At 47.1% G+C, this 13,592-nt stretch overlaps 1 protein-coding gene and 2 long non-coding RNA genes across 4 annotated transcripts in view; 2 read left to right on the forward strand and 1 right to left on the reverse strand.

Moving 5' to 3' along the window:
* LOC126956624 (uncharacterized) lies at nt 1-7,991 on the reverse strand. Of its 2 annotated transcripts, none has more exons than XR_007726429.1 (3): nt 7,649-7,991; nt 2,111-2,226; nt 1-1,134 (listed from the first exon to the last, which is right to left on the reverse strand). It is a non-coding gene; the product is annotated as an uncharacterized LOC126956624 (long non-coding RNA). The 2 variants fall into 2 exon arrangements; XR_007726430.1 differs by lacking the exon at nt 7,649-7,991 and adding an exon at nt 3,944-4,126.
* On the forward strand, nt 7,153-7,711 carry LOC126956628 (uncharacterized). The gene is made up of 2 exons (XR_007726434.1): nt 7,153-7,395; nt 7,498-7,711. It is a non-coding gene; the product is annotated as an uncharacterized LOC126956628 (long non-coding RNA).
* A 14-nt stretch (nt 7,992-8,005) lies between the features above and the next one.
* ANXA6 (annexin A6) overlaps nt 8,006-13,592 on the forward strand; it is a 58,768-nt gene continuing 53,181 nt past the window's right edge. Inside the window, exon 1 of the mRNA XM_050793651.1 lies at nt 8,006-8,138. The gene's annotated coding sequence lies outside the window, so the exon portion shown is untranslated. The remainder of the gene's footprint in view (nt 8,139-13,592) is intronic.

Here is a 13,592-nt window from a genome sequence, read left to right on the forward strand (position 1 = left end):
ATAGAAACAAAACTCAAGAGCAAGGTAATAGAATCCAGTTAGAACTAGCTCTCACCTCTTATGATGAATAGGCCAGGACTTCATCCATTAAATTAATAGTAATAGTAACGCTTATATTTATTCTCATTATTATGTGCTAGTTGCTGCTAAATGATTTGTTGTCATATCAGTGCATTCCATAACAATCTTACAAGGTGGATACTTTTATAGTACTCATTATTATAACTGAGCTAACAGAAACTCAGACAAAAAAAAAAAAAATGGTTCACAGTCACTGAGCTAGGACGTCGTGGAAACAGAAGCCCAGGGCTTTTTCGTTCATTTTCTTTTAAATGTAAAGGCTGTACTGTAAAGCATTGTACTACCCTGCTTTTTCTAACTACAGCTGTTTTCAGGCCTATCCTTCTCCCAGGGGCTCCTGCCATCCTACAGCTTGGCCTCCTGTTGCTGAGACCTCATAGTAGAAAATAATGTTTCATGCCAAGTGGTTAGAAACTTCTTATTTCCTCTCTTATAAAAACAAACAATCCTCAACCCTTATGGAGGAATTCCAGACACCGAGAAGGTCTTAAGGGGACTTTTTGTGGAGGAAGTGGGTGTTCCAGGTCATCATTTGAGCAGTATCCCCTGGGGCCCCTTCCTCTAGTGAGCTTCAAGTGAGACCCATCTCTGGGAACATACGTCTTCTGACGGAAGTCAGGCCGAGCTGGAACTTGCCAGCAGGTGGCAATATTTGATCATTTCCAGCTTCCTCAGTGGGCAACTGGGAGATCTTGAACTTTCTTGTCCTATAATCAGAGAAACTATAGCCCTGACGAGGGAAGTGAGAAAATCTGGAATCTCAGTCCATTGTTCCAGCCCAAATCACAGCATCATGCCATCTCCCTTACAGACACCTGTAGACGGGCCACTCCACAGAGGAAGGGGCCTGGGAAGTGCCAAAAAGATGATGTCATCTTCACGTGTTTCCAATCCACATATGCTTCCTTCCAGGGTTTGTTTCCAGCTGGAAGCAAGGCTGCGTGACCCCGGCTTGTTGCAATTCCACAGCTCCTGGATGTGTAGGCTGTTTCCTTTTTGCACTTCAAAAATATAGTGTTGCTGCCGGTGAGGGAAGGTAAACTAGTACAACCACTATGGAAAACAGTATGGAGATGCCTTAAAGAACTGAAAATAGAACTACCATTTGATCCAGCAATCCCACTACGAGTATCTACTTAGAGAAAAACAAGTCATTATATGTAAAAGACACTTGCACACACATTTATAGCAGCACAATTTACGATTGCAAAAATATGGAACCAGCCTAAATGTTCATCGACCAATGAGTAAATAAAGAAAATGTGGGCTGAGCGCGGTGGCTCACGCCTGTAATCCCAGCACTTTGGGAGGCCGAGGTGGGCGGAACACCTGAGGTCAGGAGTTCGAGAACAGACTGGCCAACAAGGTGAAACCCCGCCTCTAATAAAAAAAAAAAAATACAAAAATTAGCTGGGAGTGGTGGCAGGTGCCTGTAATCCCAGCTACTCAGGAGGCTGAGGCAGGAGAATCACTTGAACCCGGGAGGCAGAGGTTGCAGTGAGCCAAGATTGCACCACTGCACTCCAGCCTGGGCGACAGAGCAAGACTCCATCTTAAAAAACAAACAAAAAAAGAATATGTAGTATATATACACCATGGAGTACTACTCAGCCATAAAAAATGAACAAAATAATGGCATTCATGACAACCTGCATTGGAGTTGGAGGCAATTATTCTAAGTGAAGCAACTCAGGAATGGAAAACCAAATATCATGTGTCTCACTTACAAGTGGGAGATAAGCTATAAGGACACAAATACATAAGAATGATATATAATGGACTTTGGGGACTCTGGGGTGACGGGGGAGAAATAAAAAACTACACATTAGGTACAGTGTACACTGCTTGGGTGACAGGTACACTAATGTCTCAGAAATTACCACTAAAGAACTTATCCATGTAACAAAAAACTACCTGTTCCCCAAAAACTATTGAAATAAAAACCAATTTTAAAAATACAGTGTTGGATAGTGAAACCTCATCTCTACAAAAAAAATGAAAAAAATTAGCTGGGTGTGGTGGTGCACACCTGTAGTTCCAGCTACTCCATAGGCTGAAGTGGCAGGATAGCTTGAGCCCAGGACGTTGAGGCTGAAGTGAGCCGAGATCATGCTACTGCTCCAGCCTGGGGGACAGAAGGAGACCCTGTTTCAGAAAAAAAAAAAAAAAAAAAGTTGGGCATGGTGGCTCACATTATACCAATGCTGGTGTAATCCCAGTATTTTGGGAGGCTGAGGCAGGAGGACGGCTTGAGCACAGGAGACCAGCCTAGGCAAGACGGTGACACACCATCTCTACAAAAAATATAAAAATTAGCCTGGCATGGTGGCACACACCTGTAGTCTCAGCTACTTGGGAGGCTGAGGTGAGGGGATCACCTGAGCCTGGGGAGGTAGGCCAAGGCTGCAGTTGAGCCATGATCACACCACTGCAGTCCAGCCTGAGTGACAGAGCGAGACCCCGTCTCCAAAAACAACAATAAAACGGTGTTGGGCCTACAGCTTCCTCTGTATTTTAGGTTATTCTCTTAGGATTGATTCTAGTAAGTGATGATTAGCTCAAAGAGAATGAGCAGTATATTAGCATTTAGTCCTAACTGCTGCTGCAGCTCAGGAAGTAAGGCCCTGGGCTCTGCAGTCAAGGGAATCTGGCTTTCAATCCTGCCTCAGTCACGTGGGCTGAATTTGGGCAAAGACCAAAAATTTCAGTTACTTTTATTGCAAATTAAGAATAGCCCTAACTTTGCACACTACAGCCCATTCTGTCTCCAAACATTGCTGCAGGAATTCTCCCTTCTCTCTCCTCCATCGATTTTTTTTACTTTCTATCGGATAATTCCCACCAGCATACAAATATGCTGTTATGTCTTCAGTCTTTAAAAAAATCAAATAAAAGCCCTTCTCTTGACACCAATTCCCTTGCCAGACACTGCCTCATTCCCTTGCTGGCCTTCACAGCAAAACTCCTGGAATAAGTAGTTTATGCTTATTATCTTACACCAGTTCCTATCAGGCCTTTACCCCCAACATTCTGCAATTCACAGCAAGAGATATGTTGGCTTTCACACTGTTACAAATGATAGATTTGTAGACCTTGTCCTACTTTACCTAAAAGCAGCATTTGACACACCTGATCACTCCTTTATTTTTCACTTTGCTACCACATTCTCCTGGAGTAGTTTCCTCCCATCTTACTACAATCGCCTTCCCAGTCACCTTTGCTGAATTCTTTTCTTCTCCCCAACTCTTTTTTTTTTTTTTAACTTATTTTATTTTATTTTATTTGAGAGTCTCACTCTGTCCCTCAGGCTGGAGTGCAATGGTGCCATCTCAGCTCACTGCAATCTTCACCTCCTGGGAGTGATTCTCCTGCCTCAGCCTCCCAAGTAGCTGGGATTACAGCATGCGCCACCACACCCAGCTAATTTTTTGTATTTTTAGTAGAGATGGGGTTTAGCTATGTTGGTCAGGCTGGTCTCGAACTCCTGGCCTCAAGTGATCCACCCACCTCAGCCTCCCAAAGCGCTGGAATTTCAGGCATGAGTCACCAGGCCCAGCCTCTCCCCAACTGGTAACATGAGCGTGTCTCAGACTTGGTCTTTGGTGTCACAGGTGATCAGCAACCACTTGGGGCTGGTGGTACAGGCAGGTACCAAGGCAGTTGTAGGTAAAGAAAGGCAGATTTATTAGAGAAGGTATGAAAATATGTTGGTGCCAGGCATGGTGGCTTATGCCTATAATCCCACCACTTTGGGAGGCCGAGGTGGATCACGAGGTCAGGAGTTTGAGACCAGCCTGACCAACATGGTGAAACCCCATCTCTACTAAAAACACAACAATTAGCCAGGTGTGGTGGCACGCACCTGTAATCCCATCTACTCAGGAGGCTAAGGCAGAAGAATCGCTTGAATCCGGGAGGCGGAAGTTGTGGTGAGCTGAGATTGCGCCACTGCACTACAGCCTGGGTGACAGAGTGAGACTTCATCTTAAAAAAAATAAATAAAGAAAAGAAAAGAAAATACGTTGCAAGGGTGCAATGGGCAAGTTAGCAAAACAGAAGCTAACCGCAAGAAAACAAAGTCTGGTTAAGGATTTTATAGGATGGTGCTTGTGCTGTGTGCTGGAGGGCTTTGTGCAGTACCGATAACATCAAGGGTGCAGGGAGCTTGCGTGCATTTTTCTATCAGCTGAGGGTCTGGTGATAGCTGGGCGTAGATAAGATTGTGAGTTATTGGCACAGGAGGGCTATGCATCCTGGTCCATGAAGAAAGGCAGACTTACAGCTTATCTGCTTTCTCTTTTTGCTTTCCCTTGGTCCCACCAGCCTGATTGCTTTTCCCAAATTAGGACTCCATTTTTAGTTCTCTTCTGCCTTAAGGATCTCATCTCTTGAACTCCAGACTTGACTAGCCAGCTGCCTACTTGACATCTCCTGTCAGTATCTAATAGAAATGTTCTAACAGAAATGTCTAATAGAAATGTTCTAATAGAAATGTTGTCTAATAGAAATGTTCAACAAACTGGTCAAAAACCAAACTCCTGATCTTTTCCCCACTTCTAACTCCCAAAATTGCTTTCCCTGCAGCCTTGCTCATTTCAGTTGATAACAACTCCATCCTTCCAGTGGCTCAGGCCAGGATCCCTGAAGCCATTCTTGACTCTTTCTCCCCTCCCAACCGATCCTTCGGAAATCATGTTCAACCTTCAAATACATCCCATCTCCAACCACTTCCCCCACCTGCCTTTATACCAGGCTGGCTGAGCCACCATCATCTCTTGCCTGGATTACTGCAAAATCTCCTAGCAGATCCCTTCTTCTACTCTTCCCCCTAAGAGTATTCGGTATTCTCAACACAGGAGACTTCAGTGACGCTTTAAAAAATACGTCTTGGCCAGCGCGGTGGCTCACACCTGTAATCCCAGCACTTTGGGAGACCAAGGTGGGTGGATCACCTGAGGTCAGGAGTTCAAGACCAACCTGGCCAATATGGTGAAACCCCGTCTCTACTAAAAAAAAATACAAAAATTAACTGGGCATGGTGGCTGGTGCCTGTAATCCCAGCTATTTGGGAGGCTGAGGCAGAAATAATTGCTTGAACCCATGAAGCGAAGGTTGCAGTGAGCCGACGTGGCACCACTGCACTCCAGCCTGGGCAACAGAACGAGACTCTGTCTCAAACAAACAAAAAAACGCCAAAGTCTTATCCAGAATATATAAAAAACTCATATAACTTAACAACAAAAAAGACAAACAACCCAATTTAAAAATGAGCAAAAGGCATGAATAGATATTTTTCCAAAGAAGATGTACAAATAGCGGCCAATGAGCACACAAAAAAGATGCTCCATATCATTAGTCAGAAGGGAAATGAAAATCAAAAACGCAATTATAGGTGCCATTTCAAAATGACTAGAGCACAAGTTTTTTGTATTTTTGTTTTTTTGAGACACAGTCTCACTCTGTCACCCAGGCTGGAGTGTAGTGGTGCGATCATGGCTCACTGCAGCCTCTACCTCCCAGCTTCAAGGGATCCTCCCACCTCAGCCTCTCCAGTAGCTGGGATTGCAGGCGTGCGCCACTACACCTGGCTAATTTTTTGTAGAGATGAAGTTTCGCTACTTTATCCAAGCTAGTCTCAAACTCCTGGGCTCAAGCAATTCACCCACCTCGGCCCTCCCGAAGTACTGGCATTACAGGCATGAGCCACTGTGCCTGGCCGGATACAAATTTTTAAAAAATAAAATATAAGTGTTGGCAAGGACATGGAGAAATTAAAAGCCTCATACATGACATGGCTGATTGGAATATAAAATGTTGCAGCCACTCTGAAAAAAATGTTTGGCAGTTCCTCAAAAAGTTAAATGTAGAATTACTATATGACCCAGCAATTTCATTCCTAGGTAAATACACAAAGACAACTGAAAACAGGTACTCAAATAAGTATTTGTATACAAATGTTCATTAGCAGCACTATTCACAATGAGCAAAAGGGGGAAACAATGCACTATCCATCAACAGATGGATGGATAAACAAACTACGGTGTACTTATACAATGGAAAAATATTCAGCCATTAAAAGGAATGGAGTGCTGGGCCTGGCGCCTGTAATCCCAACACTTTGGGAGGCAAAGGCAGGTAGATCACCTGAGGTCAGGAGTTCGAGACCAGCCTAACTAACATGGCGAAACCCCATCTCTACTAAATACAAAAATAAACTAGCTACGCGCGGTGGCGCATGCCTGTAATTGCAGCTACTCCGGAGGCTGAGGCAGGAGAATTCCTTGAATCGGAGAGCGCAGGTTGTAGTGAGCCGAGATCACGCCACTGCACTCCAGCCTTGGCAACGAGAGCGAAACTCCAACTGAAAAAAAAAAAGTAATGGAGTGCTGATACATGCTACAGTGTGGATGAACTTCAAAAACATGCCACATGAGGCCAGGCGCGCCTGTAATCCCAGCACTTTGGGAGGCCGAGGCAGGTGGATCACCTGAGGTCGGGAGTTCAAGACTAGCCTGACCAATATGGAGAAATCCCATCTCTACTAAAAATATAAAATTAGCTGGGTGCGGTGGCGCATGCCTGTAATCCCACCTACTCGGGAGGCTGAGGCAGGAGAATCGCTTGAACCCAGGAGGCGGAGGTTGTGGTGAGCCGAGATCACACCACTGCACTCCAGTCTGGGCGACAAGAGTGAAATTCTGTCTCAAAACAACAACAAAAACAAACAAAAAACAAAACAAATAAATGCCACATGAAAGAAGTCAGACAAGAAAGGTTGCATATCACGTGATTCCATTTGTATGAAATATCCAGAAGAGGCACATCCATAGCAGAAAGCAAATTGGTGGCTGCCAGAGACTAGGGGTAAGGGGAAGTCAGGAGTGGCTGCTTAATGGGTATAGGGTTTTCTTTTTCCGTGATGAGAATGTTTTGGAACTAGATAGAAGTGGTGGGTGCACAACATTGTGTCTGTGCAAAATGCCACTGAATTACTGACTTTAAAATGGTTAATTTTATGTTATGTGGATTTCATCTACCCAAAAATAACGGGTAGGTGGATTTCATCTGCCCAAAAATAATGTCCTTCCTTTGCTAACCTGCAATGGCTCCCCAGTTGACTCAAAGTAAAAGACAGAGTGCCTTCAAGGGCCCGGGAGGTCCCACCTGATTGGGTCCCTCTTATCTCTCCTCTCCCTCCCACTCACTCCATTCCAGCCACACTGGCCCCCTGCTGATCCTCGGAGGCGCCAGGTCGCCCCCTGCTAGGAGCATTTGCTCCAGCAGTTTCCTCTGCCTGGAACACTCTTTCCACAGGTATCTGTCCAATTCTTCTAACTCCCTCATCGCCTTGCCAATACCCTGGGGACAATAATTCTGTTTCCTCTGTATTCTATTTATCAATTTTTCCTGTTCTAGCGCTGAATTACAACTGCTGGTCTCCCTGCCTGCCTTCCCCTGCTTCCCAGAGCACGAAGGAGCGTGCCTCCGCAACTCACTATTTGTGTGACCTTGGTCCAGGAACTGGACTGGGCTCTCCTCCTGAAAGTGGGTAAATAATGCCACCGACCTGATAAAGCTGTTGAGGCAGGGAATCTGATCTGGCAGATAAAGTGCCCCTGGGAAACCTCAATTTTCTGTTTCTCAACAAAGCTTTGGCGAGTTGTAAGGATTTGCGGGGAAGTGTCCAGAATCGGGAGTCAGGAGCCCTGACTTCTTAGCCCTGAAGGGCCGCGTGACCTTGGCCGAAGCCCCTACTCCTTCTCGGTCTCAGGTCCGGGGGCCGGGAACTGAGGAGGTTCTCCCGGCGAGCCCCTCGGGTTAGTGACATTCTAAGATTCCAAGAGCAAAGGAGCTGGAGGGGTGGGGTGGAGGAGGGAGGCGGGCGCTCTGGATTGGCCTCTGCGCGCCACGTGTCCGGCTCGGAGCCCACGGCTGTCCTCCCGGCCCGCCCCGCGCTGCGGCTGCTGCTGGGCTAACGGGCTCCCATCCAGCGAGCGCTGCGTCCTCGAGTCCCTGCGCCCGTGCGTCCGTCCGCGACCCGAGGCCTCCGCTGCGCGGTGAGTGAGCTGAGGCTGTAGAGGGGAGTCGCTCTGGGAACCCCTTCCCGAGGGCTGCAGGGACACAAGCAATAAGCGCCCAGTCATCGGCTGATCCGTGCCCCGCGCCTGGAGCGGGGACGGGAGGGCGCGGTAACCTGAGAGTGTCGCGGACTGGGTGTGTCTGGGGGCCTCAGCGAAGCAAATCTGGGGCCGGGGCGGAGAGGCGTGGGCGGAGGGCGCCCTGGCTAGGGGAGGGGAGGGGAGGGGAAGGGAGGGAGTCCTGGCGCCGCAGAGGGTCTGGTTGAGGGTGGGGGCGCCGGGGCTAAGCCAGGGGCTGGTCCTGCCGGCCTTAACTTGGGGGGCTCAAGGGACTTTGAAGGTCCGGGGTTGGGTCAGCTGGACGCCAGTCAAAGGACCCGCAGAGAAGGGTGTGGCTGAGGCCCAAGGCTGAGAGCTGGAGCGTTGGACCCTCCAGCTGCTTATGAAATGGCTTGTGTGTGGTGTCGGGGGAGGGCTGTCTGCGTGCAGACAGCTGAACGTCTGGCCGTACATACCTCAAGGCCTCATGGACCCCATCCCCTTTGGGCCACTGCTCGTCTATGAATGCAGTCCCCCAGCGGGGCTCCGAGGCTTCCTATGGTGAGGCAGGGGCATTACCCTTCTTTCTGCTTCCCCTGAGAGGTGTAGGCCTTCCCAGAGTTTGGGGGCTTCAGATGATTCCCCATATACCAGCATGGGAGCGAAATACTCTGAATCGGAATCCCAGCCCCTCTTGCAGTGTGACCTTGGGCGGTGGCTTTCCCTCTCTGAGCCTGGATTTCCTTATCCAAGTCCATAGTTGAGAAACCTAGTCTCTTTCAAAGGAAACAATGGCTTTGCAAATTGATTTGTTTGTCAGCTGTATGGAATGATTGCAGGTTTGGGAGTCTTGATTATAGGTTTGGGAAGCCTGGCACAACCCTTGTAGGCCCTACAAGGGGAAGGGGCAGGAGGTCCTTTGGGACAATTAATCTGGCCATGGCTTCCTGCCTCCTCCTTCTTTTCCCTAGATTCTAGTGGGTCTTCTCTGACAATTCCAAATTTGGACATATGGCTCCCGGGTTTGTGAAAGGACTCTGGTTTCCCCCCAAGAGTCCGCCCTTTTCTCTCCATCATTCCTTCCCCTTGCCCAAAACATGCTTGGAATTGCTCCCACTGACCCAGACAGGATATCCTGACCTGCTTAACCCTTCATTGTGAAGTGAACAGCTGCCCCAGTTTCAGCCCCTGTGGACCCTGACCTTCTAGCAGCAGGCCCTGAGCCATGCAGAGGGCACTGGCCTGGGGTCAGAGGAAAGCCGGGTTACAGTCCAGGTGTGCTGGGGATTCTTGAGCAAGCCCTTTCTCTAAGCCTTTGTGCCCCATCTGGAGCAAAGTCTGCTGAACTGCCTGCTACTTCCAGTGCAGACATTCTAGGATTCAACTGCTTGAATTTAGGATTCTGGGAGTTGGGTGGAGCCGGGGAGGGCAGGAGGCAGAGGCTTTCATCCCCCTCTGCAGCTGTGACAATCATTCATCCATCCTTCTTTGCCTTATCTACCCTTTGTTCCTAAGGCGGCATCTGCTGAGATACAGAAAATATTTGCAGTTTCTGGATAAGGGCCCCAGCTGTTGCTGGGGCAAAATGTAGACGTGAGTGTGCAGAGGAGGGGCCAGGGAAGCCCAAGGCCTGGCCTCTTGAGACTGACTCCTGGGATGAGGCGGGGGAGACTGCAGTGTTGGGTAGCTGCCAGTGACTGGCAAATCTGCACTGCAGCACCCAGAGGGAGCCCTGGGCCGCCAGGATCCAGCCTCAGACCCAGCCCCTGCCCTGCCACTAACCAGCTAGGCGCCCTGGGCACACCTACTACCCCTCTGGGGCTTAGCCCCTTCCTCTGTACAGGGATAGGACATATACGCAGGACACCTCACTGGTATTAATAAAATGGGTTGGGTCTGAATGGTTCTTGCTCTACCATTCTAGGATTTTCTGGGGAGGCCCAGTGGAGTCACCAGCCTCACCCCACCCAGCCCCTCCGACATACTTCCTGGGTGGCGACAAAGCACAGGATGTGGTCTCTACCATGATTCCTGAGCTTGCATGTCCCCCTTCTCCTGCCAGTAGAGGAGAGGAAGTCGGAGGGGTGTCTTGATGCCTATAAACTTGCCTTGGAATCCAGCCTCATTCCCTTTTCTCCTGGAGCTGAGAAGCCCCCACAGAGACTGGCTATGGAGGAGTGACTGTCCATAGGTTCCTTGGACGTCCCGCCTATCTGCAAAATGAGAATGAGATTGATACCTTCAGGAGGCTGTAAGATGGCAGATATGAAAGTGCTGTGTTATCTCAAAAGGGTGTGATGCTTGAGAAGGCAGGTGACCTGATCGGGTTCCTCTTCTGAAAAACCCATGTCCTGGAGGTCCTTAAATAATAGCAATAAAATGGTAACCACTGGGGAACATCACACACTGGGGTCTGTCGTGGGTTGGGGGGAGAGGGGAGGGATAGCATTAGGAGATATACCTAATGTAAATGATAAGTTAATGGGTGCAGCACACCAACATGGCACATGTGTACATATGTAACAATCTTGCACGTTGTGCACATGTACCCTAGAACTTAAAGTATAATAAAAAAAAAAGAGAAAAAAATATAAACAGAGAGGAATGAGATATAAAGGTGCAATTTTCTTGAACTGTATTAAATACCTGTTAATTAACAAGAACAAAAAAATGCTAACCACTATTATCTCTCAAACCCTTAAACTTGCCAGGCCCCGGCTGAAGCCTTGATATGTTAGATGCTGTTATTAATGCCCATTTTGCAGACGTGGAAACTCCAGCCCTTAAAAGTTTAAGGAAGAAATAATAATGACAAATGCTTATAAAATATAGTGCTTCCTGTGTGCCAGGTCCTCTTCTAAGCTCTAGACTTGTCTTAATTTTTTTATCCTCATCATAACTCCTATGAGGGAGGTGCTATTTTTATCCCATCATTTTTTTTTTTTTAAGTGTGAAACAGGCACAGAGAGGCTCAATACTTGCACAAGACTACACAGCTACTAAATATCGCCCTCAGGCTTCAGTCTCAGGCAGTCTGGCTCCAGCCTCTACACTGTGAGACACTACTTTGCTGCCTCTCACAAAAGTGACCTGAGCTGGAGTTCAAACCTAGGCTAGACTAGTTCCAATCCTGAAGCAGACAGATGATCTCCTAAGGCCTTGTCCAGCCCTAGGATCAATGGTTCTGGGTCAGGAGAGGAAAAGACATTGCTCTCTAAGAAAGCCGAGTGCGTCAAGCTGGGGGGTGTGCGCATGCACAGAGCCGGGGGATGGCATTTACCCCAGCTTCATCAGAATCAAGGCTCCTGGAGGGTTATGGAGCGGGTCCTGAGTGTCTTCCTGCAGACTGGGGGAGAAGCCAGCAAGAAGGGGGAAAGAGGGAAGGATCTAGATTTTATAGGCCAGGGGCCTTCTAAGTGGGATGGATATACCCCAGGAGTCACTGAAGATGATCTTTTGGGGGTACAGGAAGAAACTATTGGACTCTTTATTAAATGTACTTTCAATGTCATATTTTAAAAGTATATTTCTGTTTATCATGGTACATACTCAATTTTTCCTTGGTTATGGGTTGTGTATAGGATCTATATATATATACTGCAAACTGCTGTATAACATCACCACGTCACCAGCTTTGTGGGGCCAGGAGCCTTGTCTGTCTCATTTTCTGTTCAACCCCCAACTGCTACCAGTGGGCCTAGTCTGCAGGAGGTGCTCAAATAAATGTTTATGGAAAAACATGCCCCCGCTTAGTGACTGATTTTCTTCTGATGTTGGGTAAGTGACTTAACCGCTCTAGTTTATCTCCTGGCTATAGAAAGAGGAGTAAAGCACAGTTCGAAAACCAATAGTAGATGGTTCCATTTGCTGAGGTCACTAAAGAAAGCATGAAAGTCATTTAGTGCATTTTACCCCCAACCATCCTAGGAGCCACGCCCTGTGGGAGGGGGTGCAGGAAAGAGGCATATGCAGTAATTTTCTAAAAACGGTAAAATTATGACTCATACAGATACAAAAATGATCATGTGCTGTTCTACTTATTAATCAATGACCGCACCAGGCAGATGTTATAACCAACTCAAAAGACACCTTTGTATTGAAAGCAATGTACAATTAGAGACAAAACTGGTTTTTCTACCTGAGGGGGTGGGAAATCAATTGGACCTTTACCAGAGAGGGCAAGGAGTATATATTAGAATTACTTTGTGTTACCATCAATTATCTGCAACTTACTGACCTGTAAAATAGCTCAAAAACAATGAAAGTCTAGAGTCAGACAACCTGGAGGGTTTTCCTTTGAAGTACAGATTTTTTCCCATGATACCTTGGAGGCTAGCAGCCCTTATCTAATGGAGAAATGATAAATCCACAGTGGTTGACCAAAGCCAGTCAAATCAAGGTGGTTTCAGAGCACCCAAGGAGGAATACCTTCTGGCTTGTTAGAAAAGGTAGTATTTGAATCCAACAGATAACAGTGGTTCTCAGGCTCCTTGGTTGCCATGAAAATCACCTAGGAAAGTTTTTAGAAATTACCAAAGCCCAGACCTCACCCCAGCAGTTGAGTCAGAATCTCTAAGGTCTGACCTTAAATCTTTGGTAATTTTGAAAAATTCCCCAGGTTCTATTAGTGAAGCTAGAATTGAGAAGCACTGGTATAGATTCTGGAAAGCTGGATTAAAAATGTTGGTGGAAGGCGTTCCTGGTTTAGCAGGGGAGAGAGGGCGAAGAGGAAGGTGGTGATGCCAAAGAAGTCAGGAAGGAGAACCAAGGGCCTTGACTGCTGAGCTTAGAAGCCCAATGTTAAGGGGCACCATTGGAGACTTGTGAGCAGAGGAGTACTGTGGCTCAGGCTGTAGCCCCTCAGGCACTCCCCTGAGGCAGAGGTCTGGGTGGGTTTTTTGTTTGTTTGTTTGCATGATTTTCCATACTATTTCTTTTTTCTTAAATCACCCTCCTACCACACCTGATTTCACCCCCTTACGCTCAACATCTCCTTTCCCTCAAAAGTGCACTCTGTTCCTCCACAGCCCAAGCTACCTTTCAAGGACAGAAATGCTTTTTCTTAGCCTGGTGTTACTATTCTTCCTGGCATGCCCCACCCCAATTCCATTGAATCCAAATTTTGACTGTGCACCTCTATCAGCCTGCACCCCTAATATTTTCTTTAACTTTATACATGTATAACAAATGAAAATGGAACATAAAAGGGCAAGATTAAAACATTTGGAAAGTGGTGATATTCTTGTTCTGCACCCCAGTGGATTGTCATACCCATTACCCCACTTTGGAGACTGCTGCTGTAATAATGATGATTGTGACAACGGAAGTCACCGTTTATTAAACACTTAATCTGTACCTGGCTATGCTTAGTATTTCACCTGCCTTATTTCATTG

Source organism: Macaca thibetana, chromosome 6, assembly GCF_024542745.1.
Source record: "Macaca thibetana thibetana isolate TM-01 chromosome 6, ASM2454274v1, whole genome shotgun sequence".
NCBI classification, from domain to species: domain Eukaryota; kingdom Metazoa; phylum Chordata; class Mammalia; order Primates; family Cercopithecidae; genus Macaca; species Macaca thibetana.